Source organism: Candoia aspera, chromosome 5 (genome assembly GCF_035149785.1).
Source record: "Candoia aspera isolate rCanAsp1 chromosome 5, rCanAsp1.hap2, whole genome shotgun sequence".
NCBI classification, from domain to species: domain Eukaryota; kingdom Metazoa; phylum Chordata; class Lepidosauria; order Squamata; family Boidae; genus Candoia; species Candoia aspera.
In genome coordinates, this window is record NC_086157.1 from 34,149,655 (window position 1) to 34,165,064 (window position 15,410).

The window sequence follows — 15,410 nt, forward strand, 5'->3', positions numbered from 1 at the left end:
TGAAGTATTACACGATCATTTGTTTAAAGGGGTCCTGGTTTATTTAGATGATGTTCTCATTTACACTGAAACCGAGGAGGAACACGAACGCCTCCTCAAACAGGTGTTGCGCAAGCTTAGAGATGCCAAACTCTATGCCAAACTTTCCAAATGTGAATTCCACAAGACCCAACTTGACTATCTGGGCTATCGGGTGTCTCACAAGGGCATTGAAATGGACCCTGCAAAACTTCAGGCGATTTTAAGTTGGGAATGTCCCCGCACCCGGAGGCAATTGCAAAGTTTTCTCGGGTTCAGTAATTACTATCACCAATTTATCCAGGGGTTCGCTGAGATTGCCTTGCCCCTCACTGATTTACTCCGTACCAAGGGCTTGGGGGAGACACGCAAGGTAAAGCATCCTGGAGCAGTGCTGAATTGGATGCCTGGCATTCAAAAAACCGAAATCCCTTTTCACTGCTGAGCCTATTCTACAACACCCCGATCCCGAACGCCCCTTTGTGGTCCAAGTTGATGCTTCTGACTCCTCAGTTGGGGCTATTTTGTTACAGAGAGATTCTGAAAATCACTTAAAACCCTGCGCTTATCTGTCCAGGAAATTTTCTGAAACCGAACGCCGGTGGCATGTTTGGGAAAAGGAGGCGTTTGCTGTAAAAGCCGCTTTGGAAGCCTGGCATCACCTCCTTGAAGGTGCTAAATGCCCTTTCGAGGTTTGGACCGATCACAGGAATTTGGAAGCCCTCCGCACCCCCCAGTGTCTCAGTCCTAAACAAATTCACTGGGCTCAGTTTTTCAGTCGTTTTAACTTCCAGTTAAAATTTATCCCAGGAAAGAAAAACTTTCTGGCCGATGCTTTGTCATGTTTACCTCAGGATTTTGACCAGGGGGCAGATGTGGTTGGGACTGTTCTCACTGAACCACAACTGGGCTTGGTTGCTGTCACTCAGAGCCAGACCTGTGCGCAGGGAACCCTGCCCCCAGCCCAGTCTGGGAAGCGGAAAGTGCAAGTTCCTTGTCAGTTACAGAAGGACTTTCTCCAGGCACTGAAATCTGACACTTGGTTGCTAGCTAATAAAGACACTGTTTCTTTTGAAAATGGTCTGGCATGGGTGGAACACCGCCTTTATGTGCCTGAAACTTTAAGAGCTGAGATTTTACAGCGTTCCCATGATGATAAACTTGCTGGACACTCTGGTTTTGTAAAAACCTTGCATTTGGTTCAGCGTCAGTTCTGGTGGCCTACCTTGAGATGTGATGTAAAAGACTATGTTGCTTCCTGTCCTGTTTGTGCCATGTCAAAACGTAAGGGGGGGAAACCACAGGGGATTCTACAGCCAGTGGCCAGCACATCCCGTCCCTGGGATGAGATTTCTATGGATTTTATTGTGGATCTTCCTCCCAGTCAGAAGAAAACTGTCATTTGGGTTGTAAAATATTTTTTCTCCAAACAAGCACATTTCATTCCATGTGCATCCATCCCATCAGCCCCGCAACTGGCGCGCCTATTTCTCATCCACATCTACCACCTCCACGGTAGCCCCTCCCGTTTGGTCAGTGACTGCGGGACACAGTTTACTTCCCAGTTTTGGGAATCATTTTTAAAATTGATTGGCACCAAACAAGCGCTGTCCACGTCTTCCCATCCTGAGACTGACAGATCTACTGAGATTTTAAACTCCACTCTTGAACAGTTTCTTAGAGCATACATTAACTACCATCAGGACGATTGGGTGGAGTTACTACCTTTTGCTGAAGTGGCTTACAACAGTGCTGTCCATCAAAGTACCGGGAAACCTCTTTTTGTGTGGTTTCTGGTCACGACTTTGTTCCCATCCCTGAACTGCCACAACCCCCTTCCCAAACATGTTCTGCATCTGACTGGGCTGTTAAGCTGTCTGATTCCTGGCCGGTGATTCAACAAGCTTTGGCTGATGCCCAGGCAGCTTACAAGTTTCAAGCTGATAAGCATCGTTCCTTGCAACACGAATTCGAGATTGGGGATCAGGTGTATCTATCTACCAAATTTATCAAGTCACCACAACTCTCTCAAAAACTTGCTCCCAAATTCATTGGTCCTTTCCCTATTGTTGGTCTTATCAATCCAGTTACTGTTAAATTGGACCTGCCTCACAATTTGAAATGCTTGCACCCTGTTTTCCATTGCAGCTTGCTCAAGCCTGTCCACCACTCCTCCTGCTGGCATCCTCAACCTCCTCCTCCTGCTCCGATCATGATTGATGGCCAACAGCACTTTGAGGTCAAGGAGGTAGTTGATTCTCGCAAGCTTCGAGGCACCCTCCAGTATCTGGTCCGATAGAAACACTTTCCTCATCCTGAATGGGTGTCTGCCCGCCATGTTAATGCTCCTGATTTAGTTCGCCATTTCCACCTTGCTTACCCTTTGAAGCCTGCTGCTTAGTGTTTTCTTCTTTTGGGGGGGCGGTATGTCACGTTCACTGTTTCAATGTACAGTATACATCGTAATGTTTCACATGCCATGGTGCTGACGCACGTTTCTGTTTGGGAAGGAGCTGCTGTGAAACCTTGTACCAAGCTCTGTATCTGTGTTCATTACAATGGAATGTGTTTGGGTTATGTTCTCTGTTCAAGGACTTTTCCCGCAGACCATCAGAAACCGTTAGGGGCACCTGGGATTGTGAACTTGGGAAGATTCTACAGGGGGAGGGATGTCATTTGCACCGAGGGTTTTTAGTTTGTATTTGGCGTGCTTTTATCATTCTCAGCTTTCTCTGTGATCCTGCATACTATTCTTTAATAAATCAGATATCTTTGAATTCCTGCTCATGAGTCTGATAGTGTTTTAGAATAGGCAACCATTACACAGTGATAATGAAAATGTCTTTGGATTAATAAAGAAATTGGAAATCAACAACATTGCATACCTATTGCTGTCCCATCTGCAGCCAGCTATTGTGTCACTTTCTGAAGATGTGCAGTCTTGTTATTCAAGTGGACGCTAGCATCTAACTGTACAGCTGCAGTTAGAATGTAGTGCACCATCCTATTCTTTTTGGGGACATTGTGCAAACCCAAGAAATCCCTTAGAAAGAATGTGAACAGCACAGCATACCATTCAGAAATTTTAGCTTTTTTTTTTGTCAAGGTTGAAATGTCAAATGTCATTAAAAATACGTTAGACATATCTACTAAGTAAAATTAACGCTGAACTATTCCAAGATAATTGAACTGATAAAGTCATCATTTATTTTGCCCATGTGTAAGTGTTGTAATCACTCTGAGTACTCCTGACTTTTCAAATATGGTATTGCATGTATCTGTCAACTCTGGAGATTGGGTTTTGATCAAGTGAAACACAGGTTTTATAAAGTGCATTAGTTCACTTAAATCTTTTAGGGACATTGATTCATTTGACCGGTATTTAAAATTATATCCTATCAAAACAGCAAATGTGAAATAATTTGAAATGAAATGATATATCTGGAACAGAACAATTTTGTTTTTTGTTTTCCAAATGCATAAATATATAATTGCTGATAAATGTACACGTAAAATGCAGTAACTAGACAAAACTTTTTTTAAAAAGGAGCTTGTTTCAACTGTATAGTACAACATACATAAAAATAAAATTTCTATATCACAAAAATAGGTAATGTTTTATTATTTTATCTTTTGTGTAGTTTTAACATTACATGCTTATGGAACTAAAGAAAACCCTGTTTGAACTCCTGATCCTTCAACAGTGGAGACGTATATAACCTTGAATTTGTCTGAGCGGTCATCAGATTTCATTTATGAGCACAGTACTGATACATTTGCAATTTATTTTGTCCATGTGTTAAGTGTTTTGATTGCTCTGAATATTTTTGACTATCAAATATGGTGCTGCATTTATCTGTCAGCTCTCCATATTGGATTTTGGTATAGTCAAATATTGGTTTTATGAAGTACATCAATTTCCTTAAACTTTTTGTAGAGCAAGCATTTCACGTGACTGTTTTTTAAAATTCTGTTCCACTAAAATGGTAAATCTGAAGAAATTTAGAGATCAAGAATGATTTATCTGCAATAAAGGAAATGAGAGCAGTGACTGGCCTCTTCTATAATGTTGAAAAAAGGCAGGAAAGTCTAAGGTAATCTAGGAACAGTTTTATTCCTTGGCTGTTAAGAAAGAAAGAAAAAAACAGCACAATTCTCAATTTATTTATTTAGGTCCTTTTGCTCCCTTTTCTGAGAATTGTATGCTCCTTGTTGTTATATCATCCTTTTGCTCAGATAATCCATATGTCTGGTTTTCTCACCCAACAGCATTTGAAGAATTGAATCCTGCCATTTCCTCATGTTTCTCTCAACATGAACCTGAAAACATTGAATGATGGTGCTGGTATAACTATTATCTCCTCACTGTCCTTCGTCCACCACTTTTCTTGATAGTCCTATTACTCTTGGCTTGGTATAACTATTTCCAATCCTATCTTGGCAGGCCCTTTTTTCCTCTTTACCTGATAATGATATCTCTATTTTTGCTCACACCAATACAGTATTTTCCTTTTAAGAAATGCAGAGATGTATTTCGCTTCTAAATAAGAAATTGGCTGATAGTAATATTTATTCTTGATGTCATTTCTTCACTGGACTAAACCAGACTTTTTTGTAGTAATGCTGTTGACACCATGTTCAGTTTCAGTCTTATGCCTACTTTTTTTGTCTGTTGTTTGCATTTACAAGCAAGGAGGAAAGGGAAGGGGAAAGATACCCCTTGGTGTCTGAGAAGGAACCTACTTAAGATAGTTTAGCTTTATGTACACACATTAGTTTTTGGGGGTTGATAGGATTTAAAGCCACATTCCAAGGGAAATCTGAGAACCAATCTGCACCCAACTGCAATTTCCTTTTTTTTTTTTTTAAATTAAGTCCTTCTTTGGAGGACAGCCAATTTCATCAGGTGGTAGAGGGGACAATTTAACATCTCCTCCCTGTGTCATCTTCCATTCTAAATCATTCTCCCACACTAAATGTTCTTAGTATCAGGAGAATGAAGCCTAATTCTAGAGAGCTGCTGCTGCTGCTAGGCTCTGCCCTTTAGAGTTCTTCCCACCTCCTCTAAGGCTTTTGTGAATCCTAGCTAAGGCATGTCTTAAATCACTGCTAGTAACATAGCTTTACCCTGAAGCTCATGGCATTTTCATTCATTTAGTTTTCCATTGTAAATACTAAAGAATTTGTAATCTAAAGCTCTTGGAATTCATTTCCATTCCTGAGCAATGTAACAGGGAGGTGAACAACCCCAGATGGCTGAGATTACAATAACATCAAAGGACAGCATTTGAAATTTGAAAAACTGAATGAGAGGAGGCAAGGTAATTGTTAATCTTTTCTAAGGAGTATTAGAACACAATGCTAAACTACAGTAATATAATATAAACTTTATATTGGACAATTAAAACAGGGTCCATTCTAAACTATATGTTTGTACAATGCACAATAACATAAGTAAGCTGATCTTACAGTCTCTGGAAGGGTAAAGCTGGACATTTATTAAAAAATCATTTTTGGAATGTAAAATGAATTATTTTCTACCAGTACTTAAGATAGATTTATTGCCTTTATTTTTTTTATTTGCAGAAATGTTTGAAATAAGCTGATAATGTCTTTCAGATTATATAATTCTTCTCTAATAGTGAAATATAAATAATAAGGACTGTCTGCTTTTATGTTAACCTTAGTTTAAAAAATAATCTCACATACATATGTGCAATACATGTATGGCAACATGAGTATGGATAGCCATGGAGCTTTCACAAGATTTTTGGAGTGAACCTTAAGATATAGCCTCAATTGTTTATTTGGAGGGATAGACACAGGCTTCACTTCCACACCCTCCACCCGCCCCCCAAAAAACCCCAACCAACCAGCAAACAAAAAATAAGCAGGGAGAGAGTTGTACATAATATTGGAACAAATTTTCTGAATATGTTCTTGTCCCCCTATTAATCAGGAATAACAGCCATTAGCACACGGGAAAACCCATCCTTGTGCAATGTCTGCAGTTTTTAGTTCCAAAGAATGAACACCATGAGAATCACATCTTTACAAAATAAGAGATACCAAGGATAGATAAAATAATCACAGAATATATTGGTAAGCAAATCAAAAACGACAGAGAATTTCTCACACATGAGAAAGCGGTGGGCTATTTTAAAAATGGACGGTGGACTAATGAACAGAACACAGTTGTGAGTCCTGAGTATGCAAACTCAAAATAGTTATATGGAAGTACCTGGGATCACTTACAAGACTGGATGTGATTCCCTCACATACAGTTGGGACATTTCCATGCTGCCATTGTTTTCATTCCCAACCCCCCCAGAAGCAGTTTGAATGATCCATGATCATCTTCACAGCAAAAAATTACTATTGAGTTAATTTTTTTTGTCTGTAACTGACTAAAGTCTGTTAAGGATTGAAGTGAGGATAAATCTAAGAAAGCAAGCAAGAAGGAAAGAGAGAGAGAGAGGAAGAGAGAGAAAGAGAGAGAGAGAGAGAGAGAGAAAGAAAGAGAAGGGAGGGAGGGAAGCCAATTCAGTGGCCTGCTAGAACCACTGAAATGGAGCAGAGCTTATAACACAGCTGAGAAGCTGGCACAGAAAAAGAATTATCTTAAAATAGCTTCAATGAGCATGTCAGAGAAATACAGGTTATTGATCTTACACACTCAGCCCTCCCAAGCATAAAGAATCACACACTTAGACATATTGGGTTAAGAAGAAAAAGAATTTCTTACTGACTTTGCTGTTGCTTCTGCTACATCCATCTTGGTGAAAAAGATGAAGTTCCTTTGTTCTTCTTTCCTTTCTAAATACTTAGTTTTGCCCTAAACTCTCAGCCCTACAGCTGCCAAGAGCTGCATGGAAGAAAGGGGAATTCCAGGCCCACCACATGGTACCCAGAATGGAGGAGAGTGGCACACATCTGCCTGCTTGCTCCTGGTGGAGAAGAAGGAAGAGAGGGAAAGGAAGTGGGAGTGGCAACAAACAGCTTCCTCAGAGTTGCATTGTGGGACAACTCAATTTGCATGTTAATTCACATGCAAATGAGGCATGCTAGATTTGCCAGAACTTCCAACAGGGAGGGAGGGAGGACAAGAAGTGAAAACCACTATCCTGCCTGCCTGTCTGACAGCCACAGACATCTCTTTAGGTCTGCTTGGTGCACCACACCCTGCTGAAGAGAGGGGAGATACTGACAAAACTCTTGTCAGTTTCGCCCTTGGTTTTGTCTGGGCCATTGGGAGTGGATGAGCTGGAAGGGATCACTGGTGCAGCCAAGCCTTCAAACTAGTAGTCTCTGTGGTGTATGGGTTAGAGTGAAAAATGAAAATTGATACAACTGAGACTGAAAGAGACTGTAAGGAAGGTAGCTACCTGAATCTCTGTACTTCATAAATATCAGAGCAGTGTCCAAATGTGGGACTGAGGCAGGAAGCCAGAGCAATCACGCCTTGCTTTTTAAGCACCGCTTCATCTACGAATGCTGTATGGCTAAATTATACAGCGAAGAAGGTCACACGATATTCAGAGGTAGCTGTAAAATTGCTGGGGCACTTTAGGAGAAAGAGTGAGTGGAAGAAAAAAATCACCACTGTTTGTATCCCTGTTTGGGAGTACACAGCACTTTACAAAAATACTCAAATGCTAGGCAGGTCACCCAGCCCATGTGAGCAATCTTTCTAAAGATCTTTTAAACTGCTTACAGTATTTCACAGAGCCCGCTATTTCAATGCAACGGAATAGCATTTTTCAAGTATATTGGACAAAGCAAAGAATAACCAAAACCAGTGATACAAATAACAATTCTCTCTCAACCCTGTCTTTCCATGTTGCTTGTACAAGCCTCTTCATTGTTTGAGTACAAAATGTACAAACAGTAGGGCTCTGGTTAGCTCATGTGTGAAATGTGACTGCTACTCACTGAAGAGATGATCAATGAAATGATTTTCTTTTTCTTGGACACACCAGAGTAGCTGTGATATGAATTGCTTTCTGTTTTCTGCAGATGCATACAGTACTGTGCTAGATGTCTGCCACAGCATTGTGGCACAGTTAACTGTACCAAGAAGTGTTAGTAGCGGTGTTGAAATTCAATGTTATCCTTAAAGGGGTATAGCTGGGGAAGTGCTAAATGCCATAACCTTCATCTCTAATATACACGTAGTCAGAACTATCCTGGCCTTTATCCAAAGTTGCCTTTACCAAGGTTACCATACTAAATCAAATAAAATATTCTAAAGAATATAGCTAATCTAAAACCACTAATGGCAATGTATTCAGTTCAAACATTTGTTAGTATCCCAGTTTGGATCAGATGCTTTGATGGCTTTGGAACTCCGTATAGTTAAGAATATACTGGGGGGGAAAAGGTGGGGGGGAGGTTGGAGGTAAACCAACAGTTCAATGATATTGACAACTGAAGAATATTATTAAGATTAATATTGATAATTTACAGGGAATAAGGAATTGGAGTATCCAGTTTTAACAATTCAATAGGCTTAGGTTTTAAGGAATTTTAAATATGTCTCTTACGATCTTAAGACAAGACTAATTTATCAAAGCACCTTTTTTTGAGTTTCTGGACATTTGAGGGGATGTTCAGAAAGGATTGGTTGTATTCCTTTCTATATTTACATGTGATAAAGCTATTTCAGTCTCCAAACCTGATATCTTTTGCTAGAGTTACTTCACACATGCATGTCAAAATGTTAAACCATTCCCATTGGATTAAATATTTTGTTGCCGTTTATTTGTTCAGTCGCTTCCGACTCTTCGTGACTTCATGGACCAGCCCACGCCAGAGCTTCCTGTCAGTCGTCAACACCCCCAGCTCCCCCAGGGACGAGTCCGTCACCTCTAGAATATCATCCATCCACCTTGCCCTTGGTCGGCCCCTCTTCCTTTTGCCCTCCACTCTCCCTAGCATCAGCACTTCTCCAGGGTGTCCTGTCTTCTCATTATGTGGCCAAAGTATTTCAGTTTGGCCTTTAATATCATTCCCTCAAGTGAGCAGTCTGGCTTGATTTCCTGGAGGATGGACTGGTTTGATCTTCTTGCAGTCCAAGGCACTCTCAGAATTTTCCTCCAACACCACGGTTCAAAAGCATCGATCTTCCTTCTCTCAGCCTTCCTTATGGTCCAGCTCTCACAGCCATATGTTACTACTGGGAATACCATTGCTTTAACTATGTGGACCTTTGTTGTCAGTCTGATGTCTCTGCTCTTAACTATTTTATCGAGATTGGTAATTGCTCTTCTCCCAAGGATTAAACGTCTTCTGATTTCCTGACTGCAGTCAGCATCTGCAGTAATCTTTGCACCTAGAAATACAAAGTCTTTCACTGCTTCTACATTTTCTCCCTCTATTTGCCAGTTATCAATCAAGCTGGTTGCCATAATCTTGGTTTTTTTGAGGTTTAGCTGCAAGCCAGCTTTTGCACTTTCTTCTTTCACCTTCATCATAAGGCTCCTGAGTTCCTCTTCGCTTTCAGCTATCAAAGTGGTATCATCTGCATATCTGACATTGTTAATGTTAATGTTTTTTCCGTATAACAATTTCATTTTAAAAACGCATTACATCCTGTTGTAAATTGGCATTTTTTCCATTGCACTATGTATAGTAAGTAAATAATTTGCTTCTGTTGCTTACTGCTGTTGTTGTTTATTTGTTTAGTTGCTTCCGACTCTTCGTGACTTCATGGACCAGCCCATGCCAGAGCTTCCTGTCGGTCGTCAACACCCCCAGCTCCCCCAGGGATGAGTCCGTCACCTCTAGAATATCATCCATCCACCTTGCCCTTGGTTGGCCCCTCTTCCTTTTGCCCTCCACTCTCCCTAGCATCAGCATCTTCTCCAGGGTATCCTGTCTTCTCATATAAGATCTGCCTAATCCAGCAGCCGGTTCTCATAATACCCAATAAGATGCTTCTGGTATACCTACAAGCTGATATACCAAACCAGCTTTCTGCTCATATTCACCAGCCACTGAGCCATGCCATCTCTGATACTAGAACCATGACTAATATCACAATTAGTAATTGATAATCTCATTCTCCATAACTGTCCATGATTGTCACCTAAATATGTGAGCCTTTTGGTTGAAAAGCATTGCTTTGTGAAATGGTCTGGAAGTTCTATTTGTAATATGTGTCTGTAGTTTCCCCATTACAAGCAGTAACCATGATATGTGAATCAATTCATTGAAAGAAATATAAAAGTCCATGCAACATGATTGCACATAGAAATGAAAATCAAACCAAAGTTTTAAAATGTAAATAAAGTTTTGTGGAACATATAATGATATGGAAGGAATAACATAAAGTACAATCAAATGGTATAAAATAAAACTGCAAAAGTAGAGAGAGATCCCAAAGATATGAATCTTTTCCAGGTCTCAGATATATAAAAGTAATGGAGCACACTCTAATCAAATTATATCAGAGAATAAGAATAAAGTACATATGCATCTCTGGAATATATGATGGCTGATATTAATTTGCAGATGATCCCCTACTCAAGAAAAATAACATTCGAACACCTGTTAGCATTTTTTTCAAGGTGCTTTTTCCTCCTGTACAGAATATATCTTGCCTTTCTACAAGTTCATACTCAGCAAATAATGGACATCTTGGTCTTAGGGGACAGTGATTTTAACCATAATGTTCCCTGGATAATACTCAGCAATGGGTATACTAAGCCTCTATGGACAATGTGGTATAAGAACATCTGGCAGAATTATTCTTCCTTCTTGATGGATTTTCCTTTGACATTGGTGGCCAGATGGTACATGATTTGGCTGTACCAGGGGAGAATATTCCCCCTCTTTTCTTGCCATTGTCATAAACACTGTAGCTGAGAAGGAACCACAGCTGCCCTAGGAATTGCAAGCTATAGCTTTTCTTGCCCTTTCTTGTAACCTTGTACTTAGTGAATCATTGTTTTTTTTTTAATGATATGGTCTCTTGTCCTTAGGTTTATCTGCTGGTGAACAGCTTCTCTCTTTGAAATGATTAGCTGCACATGCTCATTTTGTGAAATCCCCTTTTCAGTGATGGGACATTTTTTTTAAAATGAAGTTATACAGTTCAACAAAATAGTTCATGAAACAGGAGCTAGGTGAAATTTCTTGTTCTGCTTGTTTACTTAAAGCAGTGTTTCTCAACCTTGGCAACTTTAAGATGTTTGGACTTCAACTCCCTTGTTGGCTGGGGAATTCTGGGAGTTGAAGTCCACACATCTTAAAGTTGCCAAGGTTAAGAAACACTGACTTAAAGTATTATGGAGAACCAGTGAACTACTGTAGTACTCACTCCTGCTATCAAATCTCCTTTTCAAATCTCCTTTTGTGTTAAGCAACGTCATGTCACAGGTCTTCTGAGAAAGAATGAATCTACAGTTCTTACACCCATCTTACTCTATGTTAAGAGTAAACTGAGTACACATACTTTCATATTTTCTTGACTCTGTTATTTCAGGATATACTGGAGTCAAACTGGATTTTGCAACCACTCATTCATTTTGTGATGATCATGTGCCATCAAGTCTATAGCCACTCCTAATGATCACAGAGATTGATTTACCCCAGGATGTTCTGTTCTCAGTCTGGTCCTTCAGATCTTCCAACAGGACACCCATCGCCACTATAATTAAGCCCATCCACCTTGCTGCTGGTTGTCATCTTCTTCTCTTTCCTTCCACCTTTCCCAGCATTAGAGCCTTCTCAAGAGAGCTAAGTCTTCACATAATGTGTTCGAAGTAAGATAATTTAAGCCTGGTCATTTGTGCCTCGAGTGAGAACTCTGGGTAGATTTGTTCTGTTATCCTTTTGTTTCTTCAGCAAAGGATCGTTACCTTGTCGTGGTGCTGGAGCTTGAGCACCTCAATGATGCCATGAGCTAAACCGTGAAGGGCCACCCAAGACGGGAAGGTCATGACAGAGAGGTCAGACTAAATGCGATCCCTGGGGAAGGTAATGGCAACCCACCTCAGTATTCTTGCCGTGAAAACTAAATGGATCAGTACAACCAGAGATATGTCGGTATACCATCGGAAGATGAGACCCCCAGGTCGGAAGATGGTCAAAATGCTACTGGGGAGGAACAGAGGATGAGCTCAACTAGCCCCAGACGTGATGACGCAGCTAGCTCAAAGCCGAAAGGACGGCTAGCGGCCGACGGTGCTGGTGGTGAACGGCGAATCCGATGTTCTAAGGATCAACACACCATTGGAACCTGGAATGTAAGATCTATGAGCCAGGGCAAATTGGATGTGGTTATTGGTGAGATGTCAAGATTAAAGATAGACATTCTGGGCGTCAGTGAACTGAAATGGACTGGAATGGGCCACTTCACATCAAATGACCACCAGATCTACTACTGTGGACAAGAGGACCACAGAAGAAATGGAGTAGCCTTCATAATTAATAGTAAAGTGGCTAAAGCAGTGCTTGGATACAACCCAAAAAACGACAGAATGATCTCAATTCGAATTCAGGGCAAGCCATCTAACATCACAGTGATCCAAATATACGCCCCAACCACAAATGCTGAAGAAGCTGAAGTAGAGCAGTTCTATGAGGATCTGCAGCACCTACTGGACAACACGCCTAAAAGAGATGTTATTTTCATCACAGGAGACTGGAATGCTAAGGTGGGCAGTCAAATGACACCTCGAATTACAGGTAAGTATGGCCTGGGAGAACAAAACGAAGCAGGACACAGGCTGATAGAATTTTGCCAAGACAACTCACTCTGCATAACAAACACTCTCTTCCAACAACCTAAGAGACGGCTTTATACATGGACTTCACCAGATGGACAACACCGAAATCAGATTGATTACATCCTTTGCAGCCAAAGGTGGCGGACATCTGTACAGTCGGTAAGAACAAGGCCTGGAGCTGACTGTAGTTCAGATCACGAACTTCTTCTTGCACAATTTAGGATCAGACTAAAGAGATTAGGGAAGACCCACAGATCAGCTAGATATGAGCTCACTAATATTCCTAAGGAATATGCAGTGGAGGTGAAGAATAGATTTAAGGGACTGGACTTAGTAGATAGGGTCCCGGAAGAACTCTGGACAGAAGTTGGCAGCATTGTTCAGGAGGCGGCAACAAAATACATCCCAAAGAAAGAGAAAACCAAGAAGGCAAAATGGCTGTCTGCTGAGACACTAGAAGTAGCCCAAGAAAGAAGGAAAGCAAAAGGCAACAGTGATAGGGGGAGATATGCCCAATTAAATGCAAAATTCCAGAGGTTAGCCAGAAGAGATAAGGAATTATTTTTAAACAAGCAATGCGTGGAAGTGGAAGAAGACAATAGAATAGGAAGGACAAGAGACCTCTTCCAGAAAATTAGAAACATTGGAGGTAAATTCCAGGCCAAAATGGGTATGATCAAAAACAAAGATGGCAAGGACCTAACAGAAGAAGAAGAGATCAAGAAAAGGTGGCAAGAATATACAGAAGACCTGTATAGGAAGGATAACAATATCGGGGATAGCTTTGACAGTGTGGTCGGTGAGCTAGAGCCAGACATCCTGAAGAGTGAGGTTGAGTGGGCCTTAAGAAGCATTGCTAATAACAAGGCAACAGGAGACGACGGCATCCCAGCTGAACTGTTCAAAATCTTGCAAGATGATGCTGTCAAGGTAATGCATGCTATATGCCAGCAAATTTGGAAAACACAAGAATGGCCATCAGACTGGAAAAAATCAACTTATATCCCCATACCAAAAAAGGGAAACACTAAAGAATGTTCAAACTATCGAACAGTGGCACTCATTTCACATGCCAGTAAGATAATGCTCAAGATCCTGCAAGGTAGACTTCAGCAGTTCATGGAGCGAGAATTGCCAGATGTACAAGCTGGGTTTAGAAAAGGCAGAGGAACTAGAGACCAAATTGCCAATATCCGCTGGATAATGGAAAAAGCCAGGGAGTTTCAGAAAAACATCTATTTCTGTTTTATTGACTATTCTAAAGCCTTTGACTGTGTGGACCATAACAAATTGTGGCATGTTCTTAGTGGTATGGGGATACCAAGTCATCTTGTCTGCCTCCTGAAGAATCTGTATAACGACCAAGTAGCAACAGTAAGAACAGACCACGGAACAACAGACTGGTTTAAGATTGGGAAAGGAGTACGGCAGGGCTGTATACTCTCACCCTACCTATTCAACTTGTATGCAGAACACATCATGCGACAAGCTGGCCTTGAGGAATCCAAGGCTGGAGTTAAAATCTCTGGAAGAAACATTAACAATCTCAGATATGCAGATGATACCACTTTGATGGCTGAAAGCGAAGAGGAACTGAGGAGCCTTATGATGAAGGTGAAAGAAGAAAGTGCAAAAGCTGGTTTGCAGCTAAACCTCAAAAAAACCAAGATTATGGCAACCAGCTTGATTGATAACTGGCAAATAGAGGGAGAAAATGTAGAAGCAGTGAAAGACTTTGTATTCCTAGGTGCAAAGATTACTGCAGATGCTGACTGCAGTCAGGAAATCAGAAGACGCTTAATCCTTGGAAGAAGAGCAATGACAAATCTCGATAAAATAGTTAAGAGCAGAGACATCACACTGACAACAAAGGCCCGCATAGTTAAAGCAATGGTGTTCCCTGTAGTAACATATGGCTGCGAGAGCTGGACCATAAGGAAGGCTGAGCGAAGGAAGATCGATGCTTTTGAACTGTGGTGTTGGAGGAAAATTCTGAGAGTGCCTTGGACTGCAAGAAGATCCAACCAGTCCATCCTCCAGGAAATAAAGCCAGACTGCTCACTTGAGGGAATGATATTAAAGGCAAAACTGAAATACTTTGGCCACATAATGAGAAGACAGGACACCCTGGAGAAGGTGCTGATGCTAGGGAGAGTGGAAGGCAAAAGGAAGAAGGGCCGACCAAGGGCAAGATGGATGGATGATATTCTAGAGGTGACGGACTCGTCCCTGGGGGAGCTGGGGGTGTTGACGACCGACAGGAAGCTCTGGCGTGGGCTGGTCCATGAAGTCACGAAGAGTCGGAAGCGACTAAACGAATAAACAACAAATCCTTTTGTTTGTTTTCTTGGCTATCCTGGTATTCTCAGGAGTCTTCATTTATTTCGTACAAAGTGGGAATTACACAGCTTAATTTATTAATTCTACCTTAATGGTTATTCTCCAGTTCACTCAAGACAAAGCAAAAAAACAAGAACAACTTGTGAACATTTGCATGAGTGTTACTGTGTACACAATTAGCATAATGGGATTTGCATTGCTGAGAAAAGCACAATAGGAAATGAATTTGGAGACAAAACACATTCTAGCAGACTAGGATCTCAGCGTAGGAACTAATCCGAAGTAGGGCTGAAATGACGGTGCATGTAGGCTGGGAAACTG